Genomic DNA, 14550 nt, shown 5'->3' with positions numbered 1-14550 from the left:
AAGGGCAGTTAGCTCACTCCCTGACATGTCAGCTGCAAGAGTTGTTGCAACTGCCCTGCCACTTCTGGGATAATCAGAGCTGTCAATCAATAACACATCTGTCAGATCCCTCTTGCCGACCTAGATTGTCGTTGTCCGGGCTACTTAATGGATCGGTGGCTCAGGTCCGAGCTGGGGCATCCGTGCATCCGAAAAGTTTAATAAACTGGGCCTATGTAGCAGTCTATCCGAGCTTAAAATTATTACTTCTGGGCTTTGCTCGAGCCACGTGTCCATGTTTAAGAATTTCCCCCACATCTCTAATGTCCATAAAAATGTGGGGAGCTACATCACCAATTTTTTTTTTTTTGAAGTTCAGTGGAGTTCCTATGAGGGTTGAAAACATAGGCTTATCTCCAATATTGATGATGAGCGGTCCATGGAACTGCATCCCTACTCACCTGGTCCATGCACATCGCTCTTTTCAAGAGCTTGGCCGCCTATTCTAGATCTTCCCATTTTAAATAAGATCCCGGGCATGATCCAGTTTAGTATAAAGGCTCTTATTGTTTTCGTTCCTATGTATATGGGTCCATGCAACATTTCCACGATATCAATATTTTTTCCTAAAAATTTAGATAGAAGTTGAAAGTAAGGGTCCTCAAGTCATATTTCACGAATCCTTGTAAAAAAAATTCAGATTTGATAATTATTCAATAGGGGTTCAATTCGGTTAATTTGAATAAGTGAAGTTTTGTTTAAAAATGGGGGAATTTTTTAAAAATATACAAATGCATGGTGTTTTCGGGTTTCTCAATAGGAAGGCACATCATCAATTCAACGTCCCACAAATCCCTATTTTTTTTTCTTTTTCTTTTTTTTTATAGATTTGAATGTTGAAGAAAATAAAATTTTGAGAGTGAAGGTAAAATTTTTACCACTTTCAATGATTAATTGAAAAATCGTCAATTAATTCATTGATTTGTCGATTTAATGGGTTAATCCCTAATTTGGAGAAGTTTACAAAATTTTGAAAAGTTGAAAAAAATTTGAGTATGGTACGAATATGAGAAAATCGAGGCCTAGGATATATGTCGTCAATTTGAAAATCATGAAGGCCTTTCTAATATCGATATAAATGGGGAGTTAAATCACCTTGTTTTTTTTTCTTTATTTTTTAGAACTGCTATTGGCACACAAAAATTACTTACGTCTCAATTTCTTAAATTATTTATCACACCCCGATTGAAGATTAAACACATCATTGAAACATTACAAAGGCTTGGTTCAAATTATTATCTCAAGATTCTATCATTGTTTCTAATAATTTCAGTAGTCGTTACAATTATGACTAGGATCATATCAAATCTTAAATCTCAAAAAAAAAAAAAAAAAAAAAAATCTAGCCAAAAAAAAAAAAAAAACCGAGTGAAAGCTTTTATTGGCACCCCAACTTTTACTTATCCTCAACTAGTAACTTATTTTCTTTACTTTAATTGGGGTGTAATAAGTAAAGTTTTAGTTGCCAATAGCAGCTCTCATCATTTTGAATAAAATTCAATGGTACCCGTTAGGAGTGCAACTTGGTTCGGTTTGAGGGCAAATTGAAATCGAACTGACATAGGTCGGTTCTATTAAATAAGAACCAGAACCGAACCAAATTCCATTAGAACCAAACCAACCCAAACCAAACCAAACTAAAGTCAGTTTGGTTCCGTTCGATTCTATGGGTTGCCAATATTTTATAAATTGTAAGTAACATTTTTTTATGAAAAAATAAATATATAATAAACAAAAAATAAATCATTAATCTATCTATAAAAATTCATTAATTTATCTATAAAATATCATTAATCTATATCCTAACACCTAAAATAATTTATAATAATAATTATATATATATATATCTATGGGGACGGTTCAACAGCCCTAAAGTTTGCCAAGTTTGGTGCCAAACATTTTTCAAAATATGGGTTAGAAGTTTTGGAATGAGTTGATTTTTTGTGAGGATGATCTCTATGATGAGGAGATCATCCTCACCAAAAATCAGCCTATTCCAAAACTTCTAACCCCATCAAAAGTGATTTACAAAAATTGATGGTCCACGATTCTTCAACTTGTAAATTAGGGTTAGAAGTTTCAAAATGAGCTGATTTTTTGTGAGGATGATCTCTTCACTGTAGAGATCATCCTCACAAAAAATCAGCCTATTCCAAAACTTCTAACCCCATCAAAAGTGATTTACAAAAAATGTTTGGCAGAAAACTTGGCAAACTTTAGGGCTGCCGAACCGCTCCCTCTATATATATATATAGGGGGGCGTTCAATGGCCAACTTTTTAGCAAACTTTTTGGCAAAACATTTTTCAAAACAGGAGTTAGAGATTTTGGAATGGGCTGATTTTTTGTGAGGATGATCTCTATGGTGAGGAGATCATCATCACCAAAAATCAGCCCATTCCAAAACTTCTAACCCCATCAAAAATAGTTTACAAAAAATGGACGGTCCACGATTTTTCAACTGGTAAACATGGGTTAGAAGTTTTGGAATGGGCTGATTTTGGTGAGGATGATCTACTCACCGTAGAGATCATCCTCACCAAAAATCAGCCCATTCCAAAACCTCTAACCCATGTTTTGAAAAATGTTTTGCCAAAAAGTTTGCTAAAAAGTTTGCCCTTGAACGCTACCCATATGGGTCACGTTCCTAAGACTCATATTGAGACTCACATTGCGACACACCGTTTTGTCTTATATGGGCAAAAATTTTTGGAATGAGCTGATTTTTTGTGAGGATGATCTCTGTGATGAGGGGATCATCCTGGCAAAAAATCATCCCATTCCAAAACTTCTAACCCCATCAAAATTGATTTACAAAAATTGGACGGTCTATAATTTTTCAACAAAAATTGGACGGTCTAGAAGTTTCATAATGAGCTGATTTTTGGCAAGGATGATCTCCTCACCATAGAGATCATCCTCACAAAAAATCAGCTCATTCCAAATATTTTTGCCCATATAAGACAAAACGGTGTGTCGCAATGTGAGTCCCAATATGAGTCTTAGGAACGCTGTTCTATATATATATATATATATATATATATATATATATATATATATATATATATATATATATATATATAGGGTCCCGTTCAATGGCTAACTTTTTGGCAAAACATTTTTCAAAACATGAGTTAGAAGTTTTGGAATGGGCTGATTTTTGGTGAGGATGATCTCTACGGTGAGGATCATCATCACCAAAAATCAGCCCATTACAAAACTTCTAACCCCATTAAAAATAGTTTACAAAAAATGGATGGTCCACGATTTTTCAACTTGTAAGCATGGATTAGAAGTTTTGGAATGGGCTGATTTTTGGTGAGGATGATCTCCTCACCGTAGAGATCATCTTCACCAAAAATCAGCCCATTCTAAAACTTCTAACTCATGTTTTGAAAAATGTTTTGCCAAAAAGTTAGCCATTGAACGCTACCCATATAAGGGTTGGGTTCTTGGTTTGGTTCGATTCTATACAAGTTTGATCCGAGAACCAAACTAAATTGATAGGTTCTCCATTTTCGTAACCCGGAGTCGAACTGTGACTTGTTCCAAACCGAACCAAACCATCCCAGAACTATCGGTTTGGTTTGGTTCTTGGTTTGAATCGGACCAAGGTGCACTCCTAGTACCTAGCAATGATGTATGCCGTCAGTTTAAAAAAGAGGGGAGGTATATCTAATATCAATCAAAATATAAGGACTTAAATCAGTTTTTATTTTTTTTACAACAATTCCATTAGTTCAATAGGGGCTATATAGTCGTTAGTCTGAGAAACACAAGGGTATATCTAACATCGATCAAACATAAGGGGGTTTTTTTTTTTTTCAAAAAGTTCAGTGGGGGCTAAAGCTGCCACTCGTCCTTAGCTGGCTCCACTCCTGTTTACAATGACGATCTCGACAATCTCTTGTAGCAAACTTGCGAGTAGTCACTTCAAACCTTTGAGATTGTCACTTTAACTTGTGGAGATTAGTCACTTGAAAAATGTTATTCACATTTCGGGAATTAAAATGAATAGTGAGTCAGAATCGGAATTTCATCCAAAGTTGACCACATTTTGGAAAAAATCTCTAATTTTTTTCCTTTCTATGAAAATAACCCACCCATTGATCATCGACAGCCATGGATGCAAGAGCTAGTTACTCTGATCCATTGCCTCATGAATAAAAAAAAATAAGAAATTGAACTATAAGGATTTACTCTTTCGATACATGCAATTGTAAGATTTTGTTTTCTCACTTGATTTTATGACTAGGATCTTAAATATTTTGGATTTTAATTTTAAGTTACTGCTAGATTTCTTTTTTTTGGCTTTAGGATTCTAAGTGAGCCTAATCATATTGAAATAGTTTGAACGAATGTTATAATGTTGAAATAATAATTGGGGTGTGATAAATAATTTAAGAATTGGGTTGTAATAAGTAAAAGTTGGGGTGCCAGTAGCATCTCTCTAAATAGTTCAGATTTTAATTGTCAGTTGTGCACTCTTTGATGAAATCTTCAATTTTTATGCTACATTTTGATTGTAGTCTTCTGAATTGTTAAGGTGTCACGTATCAGACCAGATAGGTAGAGTGGTTTAATCATAAACAAATATCCATGAGGGGTAGAATGAGTGTCACACTTGAAGGTCCTCCCAAGTCGGGGGAACGATCCTTTGCTAATGTGGTTTCTATGACAAGATCATTGTCGAGAAGGTGGTTGTCTATGGAAGATCTACTCCCAAGCTTTATGTCTAGCATGGGGGAACCAACAATTTCCTTCACAGAAGACTTGGATCTCAATGTTACAAATATGTTTTGGTTGCAAAATATTTCAAGCCACAAACTAGTGAAAATCTTTTGCGACTTGGCGTGGAGGTTGTTCATAAGATTATTAGGGATTGGAATCTTAGAGGTTCTTGCGATGTCCTTATTCTTGATGCTTGACACATCCTCCTTAACTTTTCCTTAAATGAAGACATGGTTTTGATTTGGCTCAAAGAGAGATTGTCGACTGATGGCTTTGCAATGAGGGTCTTTAAGTGGACCCCAGTTTTTCGACCTTCGGATAAGGATTCTTCAATCCTCCCTATGTGGGTTACGTTTCCAAATCTTCCTTTATTCTGTTATGAAGAAACAAATTTACGAAGTATTGCTTCCCTTTTTGGGGAGATTCTAACGATTGATCATGCCTCAAAATGAGGCACCTGTCTTAATGGTGCTAAGTTTAGCGTCCTCCTATCACCATTGTGAATTTCTAGGTTGGCTGATCAGGTCCTCAGCTCACAATACTTCGGCACAAGAAGGAGGATGTTGTAACCAAGAGGAACTTGGAAAATCAAAGAAGGGCACAATACCAAGGAAACAAGCTCGGTGTAAAAGTGTAGACACCCCATTTTTGCACTCTCCTGATTAATCAACTCGTCAACCCGATCGCAAAGGTTCCCAATGATGGATGTTTATTCCAATGCTTCATTTTGTTAACAGATATGTTTCAGAAATCCGGATGAGGTATCTCGAACTGACAAAACTTAGAAACCACGCTACGCTAGGAAAATACTACCCCAGAAACATAGAAATCATCATCCTGCAAACCAAAAAGAAGTTTCACGATAAAAATTACTAAAAATGACCAAATTACCAAAATACCCCTAACATCAAAACAACCCTAGAGCCTGCATTACGCTTAGGAAAATCCACTCAAACACATAAAACAACAAATCGAAACCAAGTAAACCACTTCGCCAATTTTCATAAAATTTGACAAAATTACGAAAATACCCCTCATAAATTTCACGACCATTTCATACAAAAAACTTCATAAATGACAAAAACAAACATTCCCATTGAATTTCTTACGAAAAATTGATTCCAAAACATCCTGGAACATTGAAAAACGACTTAAAACGTAAAAAATCCTCTCTGAGGGCAAAATGGTAATTTCACAATTTTAATAATTAAAAATTTCGAAATTAATAAATAAATTATTAAATAATGTAAAGTGAAACATTAATAAAATTAATTATTAAAATTTAAACCAAAAAATTTATCAATCAGGTTTTTAAGCAAAATTGTTGAGGGTTCGCAAGATATTTCTTTAAGAACCCCTCCATTTGGGGGTCCAAAGAATTAAAGATATAATAGAGAGGGGTTTCCAAAAATTTAAAGTCAATCAAGCAAGACTAAAGTCAAGATATTAAAGTCAATCTCATAAGACTAAAGTCAAAACCCTAAATCAAAACCCTAATCTAAACTAATCGAGTCAATCTCATAAGACTAAGGTCAAAACCCTAAATTAAAACCTTAAAGACTAAGTCAAAACCCTAATTGAAACCCTAATCAAACCCTAATGTTTCTAAAAACTTTATAAATAGGAGCCTCCACACCCTATTTTCGTATCAAAGAAAAAACCCTAGGAAAAGTAGGTAAATAAGCCTCCATAGCCTCCCCAAAACCCTAATTTTGGAGCCCCAACTCCTTCCCTAACACCCCTACTCCGATTTTAGCCTAAAAAAACACCCAAAAACCTCTCAAAAACATCCCAAAAATCCACAACAAATTTGAAGCACTTAGATCCAAGAAGGAGATACCTTACCTCGGAGATCAGGAATCAGATCCGGAGATAGAACGAAGTAAGGAATACGGTACAAGGAGCCATTCTAACCAGATCTGAGGGAATAACACTTTTGCAGATCAAAGGTAAATTTTTTTTATTTTTTTTATCTAGGTTTATCATTAGCAAATGTAGATCTATTTGGGATAAGTAGAGACCGGCATTGGCCGGGCGGGGTTGGTGCCTAACACCTTCCAACCCCGTAACATGATCCCCGGATTCAGATTTCTATAGCAGATTAGTTCTTTTTATCTATTGTAGGGTCAATTTGGTTCCTAGACCGTAATAACTAGGTGGCGACTCCCAAACCTCAAGGGTCAAAAGCGGATCCGCGCACCCCGCGGATCGAGGGCGCTTTCAGTGGCGACTCCACTGGGGACATTGAGGATCAAACTTGAAAAGCCCCGAGTATGGGATACATCGCTAGTAGGACCTTTTTATTTGATTTTTATAGTTAGTTGATTATTTGTTTATTGTGTTTTATTTATTTATGTTTTTCTATATTCTTTTGGCTTAATTATAGATCATGTGATTCAATTTTGAATATCCTAATTCGGTATATCTTTTTTTTTATGGTTCAATCGAAAGTCATTCGGAATGACCCTAGATAATGCGAGATTTCGAAGGAATAATTTTATGGAGGATGAGATAATGATTTTTGGACCATGATTTTTTTTACACATATAAGTATATTTCGATTGAAAATTTGGGTGTGTGCGTGATTTAACATTTGACCATTTTCCTTAGTAAGCGAGACATGCTGTCCATTGACAGCATATAGAATTTCAAAGAGAGAAAGAAACAAAAAAAAAAAAAAATTCTGCCGGCAAAAACTTTCGTTGGTGTGTGCTTAGTATAAACCAATGTTTTTGGGGGTGCTGTAAGTAGAAAGCTTTTAATTATTTCTGTTTCACCCCTTTTAAATAATTTTGTTTTAAAAAGGATCCATCGTCTTCTCCATTTGGTGCTGTCGACCTCAACAAAGAGAGATCGACTCCTCAAGGGTTTTAAACTCTTGTTTTTGGTTTGTGAGGCTCGAACGATCCAAAGCTTGGACGTTTGAGTTTATTTTCGACTTCAACACCATTTTTAATCGGTTTTCAACCACGTCCGTTGGGTTTCCAACAGAGGTCGATCGGCTGGTTCATTCAATCCAGTCGAACTTCCATTTTTATCGATTTTCAGCTATGACCTTCGCGTTTTTCAACGAAAATCGATCGGATTGCTCCTTCAAACTAACCGAACCCTTGATTCTAAGCAGTTTTCAGCTATATTCATGGTATCTTGAGCAAGACCCGATCGGCCTGTTCTTTAAAACCAATCGAACCTCCTTTTTAGTCGATTTCAAAGCCGTTAAGACTCAAAGAAACTTCTGATCTCATCTGATTTAGAGGCGCGTAATCTGAAATCGTTGAACCTCATCAACCTTGAAGGTTCAGTTTCATGAGAATCCATGGTGTAGACGTGCAGAATTTTTGCCAATTCGGATCGGCAAGAAACCTTAGGAAATGGCTAGATTTTGCAAAGTCTGCCATTATTTCTAAAGCTCTTCTTGCAGGCTCGATTTGTCTGCAAATTTGCTCCATAAAATGGTAGAATTTGATGGCTTTGTGGATCAAGGAATTGGAGGAAGAACAGAACCATATGTATTTGTTTTTTGGTTGGGTTAAGATCATCGAGTAAGGGCTGCGTTCAAAGGCAATTTTTAATCGAACCATTACATACTGTTTTGAACTCCAATGAGTGCCATTTTTAAGCAAATCTTTCCATACTATTTTGAACTCGAGAATGTGTTTTTAAAATAAAAAAAAAGGGGTCAGCAATATGGTGTAAGAAAGACTCATGCGTTGACAATGATCGAAGTGAGTTTGTTTTAAAAAAAGGGGAAAATCGAATAAATCGTTGGTATCGGCAGCAATCTAAATATTTTTAGTACTCTTTGTTGAGGAGTTTTAGAGAATTATTGGAAACACCCTATTGTTTATTTATAATACACGAATCTAAATGTAAACAATTATTTGCCTTTAAAGATAATTGGCGTGTTGTAAATAAATATTGGGTATACTAATAATGTCTCGAAATGTTATCCCAAATTATGAAATAGAGAATGATTCTGGTTCCTTTGCGAATTGTTATTGACTCACCAATTGTTCTAAGGCCGCCTTAATGATGTACGTGGAAATTGGGGTGACGTTAGTAAAAGTTGGTTTGTCAACAACAATCCACTCGTTGGTTAGTTTTTTCTTAGGATTTTGTTTTTGTTTTATTTTAAAAAGGGCATTTGATTTTAAAATCTCCATCTTAACATATATCCAATCATCCTCAAGTCATTATGCTTTGAAATTCTGAATTATTTTGGACCATCCGAAATAACCCTTGATCGAAATACATAAAGAAGTAATGCCGGATTAAATATTTGATTATAACATGGATATGTGTGCTTGATATACTTAATGTACTTATGTGATTGGAATGGTGTTGATCTTGATTGAATATTCACATGATTCGAATGTTTTTTTAATCCAATGTATGATTGGTTTGATTGAGCCCATGGACCCACTTGTTTGAAAAGGCCCCGGGCACACCCCACCCTGTTTTGCACACACCACATGCACGTTTACTGTTTTAAGCACTTACACGTCCCATTTAGCCAACGTGGCACTAGTGCGTGGCCCGGTCTCTTCGGAGATGCGACGTCATTCATGAAACCCACAACTCCAGTCATGTACCTTAAGGTATATCAAACTGGGGGCATCAATACCATCTGATCAGGTGATTCTGAGAAATATATTGATGCACCCAGGCTGGAGCAACCTGAGCCTTTGACCTATTGTAAGCCACACAGTCACATGTCCTGATTGCCAACGTAGTAATAGTACATGGTCGGTCCCCTCGTGGGATGCCAAACCATTTATGAAAGCTACAACCCTTGACTCGTACCCGTAGGTATAAAAGATAATCTAAGTATATCAATTGCACTTCTTGGTCAAAACCGGTGCCTAAGCAGATCTTGTCCCGCTGTATCCTACTGTACGAGGGGGATAGACTACGTCTATTCTAGACGAGAGGTATTTAAGTGGGCCCTTGCTCAGCATTGTGCGCCACCTCTCAACTGGAGATCAAACTAGCTGTTTTTGGCTTTAGAGAAGTGAATTGAGGTTTTAGATTATCACCTATACGGTATATCAAACCAAGTCACCACGTATCGAAAGGTATATAGGTGTGCTTGGGCAAGGGTAGCCAGATAAAAATGCATTGCACGTAGTAAGCTTAGAGTCTAGAAACCTTCCCAATAGGTCACGACTCGAACTTATCGTGGGTGTTCCCGGGTTGTTTGTTGATTGGAACCTGTTGATTGATGAATGTATGTGAGTGTTGTGAATGGTGTAGATCAGAGTGTATGATTGTCCTCAATGATCAAATGTTATTTTTGAAAATTAAAATGGATGCACCGACCCAATAAAGAATCCATTCTTTTACAATAATGACTCAGTCCATCCCGATCCAACAATCATGGTGGGCCGAGCCATTTAAATTGAAAATGGAAATCAAATTTTCAAATAATTTACAGAAAGAAAATATTTTTCAGAAAAGATTATTTTCCAAAAGAAGTGTTCTCTAGAAAAAAGGCTTTTCCGAAAAATATTTTTCACAAGAATAAGATTTTCCAAAAGAAAATAAAAAATTGATCTTTTACATGGACCATTGGAAGAGTACTAAAATACCCTTTTGTGTCAAACCAGGATGCTAGTCGCAGGCGACAACCCAATCGAATAGTTAGTCAAAATAACCGTCATAGGAATGCACCCTGTAGAGAAGATCAATTTTGGGAGATTTATGTTGAGGAGTGCTCTTTACTTCCATGAGTTTGAGATAGACTGGAACCTCTTACATGCTATGGCTAAGCGATGGAACCCCCACCTTCATATATTCCATATGGGGTATATGCATTTGTGCCCCACTCACGAGGATTATTGCGGCATCATGAGGATATCCACTTCAGGACCTCTAGTCAGGCCCTCATTGAAGACCGGATATTCTGGTGACCTTGCCACAGGACTGAACATTTCCAAGGAAGAAGCCAAGGCCTTAGTGCATAACGGGAGATTAAACTTAGTACCTTTGCTGGGTCCATATCGCTCCCGCAGTCACCCTATCAATGTAAAACCTGAAGCCTGGCGAGCTACTAGAGATTATCGATTGTGCTTAGGAATCCTAGCTCAATACATGCTGACCTCCAATAGTGATGGCCAAACTATCCCTGAGTCTTTTATAGATATAGCCTCTCAACTCTCCAAGAAAGCCAACCCGATACCTCTCATCCTAGCTGAAACTTTCTCAAGTTTAGATGCCATAAAAAATGGTGAGCGGGAAAGCTTCAAAGGAAGCTCCCACTTACTCTATATGTGGCTTTGTGATCGTCTCAAAATCGTAGATGTTCCCTCAAACCTCGAATATGGGCCATAACACTTTTTCAAAAGAAACCTGTTAGTGCGTCACAACTCAGTCAAAGCTTGGAGCAAATGGTTAGACTCTCGCCTTGCCTGTCATATTGGTTTTAGGTGCCCTTGGTGGATGACTGATCCCCCTGTTCTAGGAACCAAAGGATCATACTATGTCCGTCTGATTGGTTTAGAAGAAACATCTTTTTACCATCCTAATCTGATCCCAGAACAATACGACGTGCCTACAGAGTTATCTTTACCTCAGCACAAAGCTTTCTTTCCCCTCGAGCCATTGACTGAAAAGTTAGTACACCTCATTGAGAAAGCCTGGAACAAGCGCACCTTAGGGTATCCAGACGGACCAGCAGAATTCAAAGAGCCAGTTGTTAGAGCCAAGAGGGTCAAGCCTGACAGCAATCCTGATGACCGTCAAGACAAAGCCAAGCGTCCATGTAAAAATAGATCAAGTCAAATTTGTTGAAAGATGTTTTTAATGAGAACATTTATTTGTCAATCAATAAAGCTATTTTTTCTTTCAAATAAATATTGATTTCTTCTTTGAATGTTCATTATGTGAATGGATTAATTAATGGATTGGTGCACAAACCTCAATGAAATGATTCCTTAAAATGTTATCAAGAGGGTAATACTGAAAATGACTAAATTTATTGCATATAGGATTATCATTGCGCCCAAACTCCGTCCAGTTGGAGTCGTAAGTCCAGTCGGTTAGAACGAGCTACGGTATCAAGTCAACAAGCAGAGATGGCTTCAGAATCTGAACTTACAGAGATCCGTAAGATCTTGGCAGCCTTTGCCAATGATATCACCAGTATAAAGGGTAAAGTAGAAGTGCTAGAACAGACCTCGGAATCAACAGGCAATCCCTTAAATGATCCAAAAGGAAAGAAAGTAGAAGAGAGACGTCCACATGAAGTCTTCGAACTTGACGGAGATGAAGAATATGTCAATGAAAATCCGATGTTAGCTAACAGAATGTCTTAGTTAGAATCGGCTATGAAAAGTATAAAAGGCATCGATGAAATTACAGTAGGTATTGAAGCTCTGAACCGCATCCCTAGAATCCATCTGCCCGAGAAGTTCGTGATGCCAGAAATGGACAAGTTTAGTGGTATAGGGTGTGCAAAAACACATATTAAGGTATATGTTACTAACATGCGCACTATGGGGCTCAGTGACGAACATATGACGTTGTTGTTTCAGAGGACTTTATCAGGGTCAGCATTACGTTGGCTAATGTCTCAGGATCCAGTTACTGTGGGCACCTGGGAGAATATGTCAAAGGCTTTCTGGCATCAATATAAGTACAGTACCGAGATTGAGACTTCAAGAAGAGATTTAGAAGCAACTAAGTAGAAGAATGGGGAGACATTTACTGATTTCATTGGTCGTTGGAGGGCCAAAGCTGCCCAAATGTGAGATAGACCGTCAGAGAAAGAACAAGTATCGATTATCCTAAAGAACCTCTCGCAAGGATATGCTCAACACTTAGTGGCCCAATACCTCCCTACTTTCGAGTCATTGTTACAAGCTGGAAGCCAACTCGAGGACGCATTTGCCTCTGGGATTCTTTCTAACCCCTCGGATAACAAGCTTAAGAAACCTTATGTTTCTAAACCTAGCACCAACCATGTCTACATAGCCAACACATCAGCTACCCCAGCTCAACCCCCAGTCCGAACTAATAACCAAACTCACCCAAGTCAACCTAGAACTCCGCGTCAATTTACCAATCTAGGGATGAGCCTCACTGTAGCTTTTCACAAATTGGTGAAAAAAAGGCTTCTTACCCCTATCCAACCCCGACCTCTACCTAATCCCTTGCCAGCTGGACACAATTCTAACTTGTTCTACGAGTTCCATCAAAACCCTGGCCATCACACGGATCGATGTATTACCTTACGCCATGCCATTCAAAATCTGATCGACAACAAAAAGGTCACAATCCCTAGCCCACCGAATGTCACCACTAATCCACTGCCTACCTATCAACCTCCACCAACTTTGAACATGGTGTCTCATACACCATTACCATTCGATCCTGTCTCTCTTATCCATCCCATCCAAGGCAAACCGCCTAGTTACCCTCTTGCCGGGATAGCCTTCACTGATGAGGTTTTCACCACAAACTATGAACCATTTGATTTAACCTCAGATGATACGTATTGTTTATCCCCGCCTCGATACAGTAGCCCCACATTCACCAGTTACCTGTTGGCCCAAATGAACTTAAAAAATCCTGTACCTTTAACAGATGAAGATCCATATGTGCTGACTGAAGAAGATGAACCTTATCCTCTCTCCTGTGATGAAGTTAGACATATGACTCGAGGGGGAAGAGTTTTTAAGCCACAAGAACTTTGTGTTGATAATCCGGCAGCCTTGGCAAGAAAAGAAAGAGAAGATCCTATCAAAGAAAACATTGAAGAAGATAACTCCGTGATTAAGCAATTGAAGAAATCAGGAGCCAATATCTCAGTTTGGGGATTACTTATGGCTTCCACTGCCCATAGGGAGGCTGTTCTCAAAGCATTAAGTACAGTCCAAGTCTCCCTTGACACTTCTCCAGATCAGCTGGCTAACATAGTAGGGGCGACCTATGTGGAAAATATCTTGTCATTCTCGGACTCCGATCTCCCAAAGGAAGGAGCAAACCATACTAAGCCATTGCACATCACAGTTGACTGCAACGGGATGAGGGTACCTCTAGTATTGATCGATAATGGGAGTGCATTGAATGTTTGCCCTTTGAAGACCGCCACTTGCCTTGGGTTTAAAACTGAAGATCTCAAGCCCACTAATCAGGGGGTTAGGGCCTATGATAACACTAAAAGGGACGTATTGGGAATTCTGCACCTTCGATTGTCCACGGGCATAGCTGAATTTTTGGTAGAATTTCAGGTCATAGACATCCAGTCCTCCTTTAATCTGTTATTAGGAAGACCGTGGCTACACCAAATCAAAGCCATACCTTCCACGCTGCACCAGAAGGTCAAGTTTATCAGAGATGGGCTAGTGATCACTCTCCATGGAGATGCTGAAATCGTAGGGATCATAAATAGTACTGAAGCTAAGGATGAACCGCTGCTTGAGATTCAGCCAGAACAACAAGGAGTAGAGCTCAATGGGTTCGAGTTTGAGAAAATATGCTCAGTCCAATGGGATCAAGCCATGAAAGAATATTTTTCAATGGAAAATACTTCTAACTGCAATATGGCCAATATATTCAAGAAAATGAGATTTTTCCCTGGTATGGGCTTAGGCCGCAAGCAGCAAGGTATTAAAGAGGCACCAGTGATTAAAGAGGTCATTGGCACATTTGGGCTAGGATATAAGCCTACTAATGAAGATTGGGCCCAATACTGGAAGACAAAGCGAGATAAGAAAATTGCGAAAAGGCAAAGTCGCACCACAGATCTCATCAAAATGAAGCCTTATTGTAAGACCCTTAA

This window comes from Akebia trifoliata, chromosome 3, assembly GCF_017979445.1.
Source record: "Akebia trifoliata isolate Shusen 1 chromosome 3, ASM1797944v1, whole genome shotgun sequence".
NCBI lineage: Eukaryota > Viridiplantae > Streptophyta > Magnoliopsida > Ranunculales > Lardizabalaceae > Akebia > Akebia trifoliata.
The sequence above is the reverse complement of the archived record's forward strand: the minus strand, read 5'-3'. Positions refer to the sequence as shown.